Raw genomic sequence first — 3,775 nt, 5'->3', positions numbered from 1 at the left:
AGTTTTAGTTTCCTCAGAAGCTTTGATGAAGGTCCCCAGGCTGTTGCCTATATCCCTTAGAGTCTCCTCCTTCCAATATTCTGCAGGGAGGGAATACATTCGAATCCAGACGGGAGCCCAGCTGAAGTCTTCCTTGTCTGGGTTGAATCTTTCTTTCCATTCTCTTAAGTACAATCCAGAAGAATTGAAGAAGTACGGGCCTCCTTCAAATATGCGTGATTTGTCCTCCAGGCAGTTGAAGATTGCCGTGAAGAAGCCTTTGGGGCCAAGCTGCAGAGTAACTTGTCCCTTAGGCTTCCATTTTGAAGCGATCCAGCCATGCAAGGCCTTTTCAGTTGGCCAGAATCTGAGGAACTTGCCGATGAGTGCATGGTCCCTCATAAATTGGATTTCGCCGTTGATTCGCTGGCTGGGGAGGTCGACTTTGATTCTTTTGGCAGTTTTTGGTATGCATGTGGCTGAAGTCGCCTTTGGTTGTGACGTAGGAGCTTTTTGATTCCCTCCATTGTCTTTGCCCGTATCATCACATGTAGCAGCAGTTTCTTCTTCATTAGTGGCCGGATCTGGTCCTTGATCTGTTTCTGGAAGGCTTTCTGGTATGTGCAGAGGATCTTTTTGTTTTTTCCTAGAGTTATCAGAGGATGACCCAAAGTATGGAGGGGGGGAGGATCCCGCCCCTCCTGGGAGCGTATTCATTGAAGAAACCTCAGCCAGGGTGCCGCGGATTGAAGGCTGGAGGCCGAGGGAAGCAGGGTTTCTGGTTAGTGATCAGGAGCGATTCAGATCGCATCTCCTGATCGCTTGTCAAGCATTAGAATTATTAATGTCAATAATAAATATATTAAATTACAATCGATTATTATAATAACTATGACAAAAAAATAAATAATTTTTATTGAAAAATTAAGTAAATAAAATTCTTCATTCAAATCATATTTCAATCTTGTTACAATATTCTTTAAATTTATTTTAATTTCATCATGGTTTTGATCTCAAGTTAAGTTATACGTGGGGAATTCCATACCACTTCACAGCCTACCGCGCCATCATAATGCCTGCAGCAATTCGACAACATACTCACAATCTCCTGTTGGCTAAAAATGCAATTCCATGGACATCCAATGTTACATAGAAAGAAAAAAACTCATATTTAAAACACACTTATATTAGAAACAGCGCCAACTCCTCACGTTTTGACGTCGACTATATTTCTTTCCCAGTACAACAATAAGTATCACATCACAAATGATACTCATCTTTATTTATTTCACCACCAACCTAAATACATATGTAATTTTACCACATTTGCAGTACTATCAATTCAGTTGCCTGCACACCCGAGCGTTTTTCCAAATTCTTCCTGCCCTGCAGAAATACCCTTTCTCAGGAGCACAGTGTTTATCCTCTCTGCACTTGCACATCTTATCTAATGCGCACCCATCTCTCAACTGCTCCACTCCCTGCCCTCCAATCCCGAACAGCCCATCTGTCCACTCATTAGAAAACACTCCTTCCGGATCATATCTATTCTTTACTTGCAAAAACTTCTCCAAATTCACTGCCCGCTTCGCTAACCCTCCGAACAAGTAACCGCCATTCTTACCCCAGTGCAGGCTCCCGCCATGCTTCTCGATCACCATCTGCTCAATCTCTTCGTACACATCTTCGTTCCATTTGGGCGTCTTGGCTTCTCTCGGACGATAATACAACAATTCCAGTGTCACCAAGTCCTCTGCTGGTCCCAAATATGCATCAGATTTCTTAATAGACCGAAAAACTACATAGATTTCACACATACTTGGAGGATTCAGATCTCTGAGCTTCTTTATATCATTAATTGTTTCTGGGAGGCGTGAAATGGGCACTCCCAGTTCCACGTCGAAACCGAAGGCAGTCGGAACCCGGCGGTCCCACGAACAAACGGTCTGATTTTTATCTAAAATCTTGTTGGGAGTGCAACCAGTCTGATTGTGGTTGTTGTAGGTGCCCTGGCATCCTCCGAAAGACTGCATGCGGTGATTGAATCCGATGACCGGGTACCCTGTGAAGCCTTTAATTTCGTCGTTCCAAAACCCGCTGCCGTTAAACGTCAGTTGCTTAATTTCTTCTCCCATGGAAGAGCACAATCGGGCAGAATCTTCTGTAGATTGGATTAGGCCATCTGCGAGTATGCAATTCTTATGGTTAGAAAACTAATATAAATTGAATGTCAATATCACATTACCCAATATAACATGGTGATATAACATATAATTTAATTAATTAAAATGAGATAAATTAATTAAAAGTAAATTAATAATTATTGATAACTAAATTAAAATTATAATTTTTTTAATAATATTAATTAATTACTAATAACTAAATTAAAATCTTAAAAAACCTATAATAAAATAAAATAAACATGTTTATCCGCATCGTTATTCTTAAATAAACACGTGAGATGTAAATTAGTTAATTAATTATTCTTAAACAAACTCAACCAGATGTAAATTTAGTTAATTTGAGCGAGGTTTAATTTCAAAGATTCTCCAACTAAATTGGTTTGAAAGAATTGAAGATAGAGATCGCTTTCAAGAATCCAAGCATAGTACAAAAATAAATAAAACTATAAAACAAACGAGTGGGAAACCTGTAAATACTTACTCAGATGATCAGAAAATTCAAGGCTGGCTACGCTAGATGGAAAATGGCCAATTGCAACGTTGAGGCCGTCACCGGGAACTTCAACAGAAACTCGATCGAATGGTCTAAACAGCGCCTTTTGATGAAAGGGAAACCAGAATAAATCTGCGAAATCATGAGCCCTCAGGAAATGGGCCGCTTCGTTTTGAAGCTCCTTATCATCGCTTAGATTCGGCCTACTTAAAGAACGCTTGAACATGGGTTGCAGAGCGAAGGTGACTTGCGAGATCACTCCCAGCGTTCCCAGAGATAATCTCGCAGCGTTGAGCTCATCTTCATCTGTTTCGGTACTCAAGCTCAGGACTTTGCTGTACCCCTCTGATGGAGATGCAGGCACCACCAATCTCATACCCACCACATATTCATAAACACCGCTCCCTCTGCCCACCAGACCGCTGCCGTGGGCTCCCGTAGAAACAACGCCCGCCGCAGAGACTCCGTTCCAGTAAATCATGGCGGGAAGAGCCAGGCCTTCCTTCGCTGCTTCCTCCATAACGTCTCTCATCATGGCGCCGCCTTGGACTGTAATGGTCATGGCACCCTTGTTCACCCCAATGACGGATGCATAGTTTTCGGTTGAGATAATCAATCCATGGTCTCCAACACACACTAGCTTTGAGAGGCTATGAGCCAGAGTGCTAACCACTTTGATCTTCTGCTTCTTTTTGACAGCCCGGGCAACAGCATGCAGAATCTCGGCTTCTGTCTTGGGTGAGACAGCCTCTGCAGCTCTGCAAATGCTGCGATCCTCCCAAATGCCTTGATAATTAAAGATCTGGCATCCTCCTCCATTGCTTTTGCATTCGACTGAGGGAGGAGGGGGGCACAACGCCTGGAGGCATGATGGAAAAGCAAGGAGAAATAGAAGTAGGGCAAGTAATTTGTGGCCCATCGCTACACGGATTATTGGATTCATCTTCTTCTTCTCGTACTTGTGTTGAATATGATGGTGAGTGCGAGTTTATATACAAAGCGCTGCCACAATGAAGACCAGGTTGCCGTGGCGACATGCAGAGGAGAGGATCAGATTGCTACATCCCAGAATTTTAATATATAAATTCCATGTGAAATAGAGATGCAGAGAAATTGGGAA

General features: G+C 42.4%; 1 pseudogene; it reads right to left on the bottom strand.

Annotated features, from left to right (window-relative positions):
* Window positions 1-1,316: 1,316 nt before the first annotated feature.
* Window positions 1,317-3,574, bottom strand: LOC149197853 (L-gulonolactone oxidase 2 pseudogene; annotated as a pseudogene).
* Between the last annotated feature and the right edge of the window lie 201 nt (window positions 3,575-3,775).

The sequence above is a fragment of the Pinus tabuliformis genome, chromosome 2_2 (genome assembly GCF_031772625.1).
Source record: "Pinus tabuliformis cultivar Carrire ecotype Pingquan chromosome 2_2, CPIR1, whole genome shotgun sequence".
In the NCBI taxonomy this organism is placed as follows: Eukaryota; Viridiplantae; Streptophyta; class Pinopsida; order Pinales; family Pinaceae; genus Pinus; species Pinus tabuliformis.
This window is presented reverse-complemented; position numbering and strand designations above follow the sequence as displayed.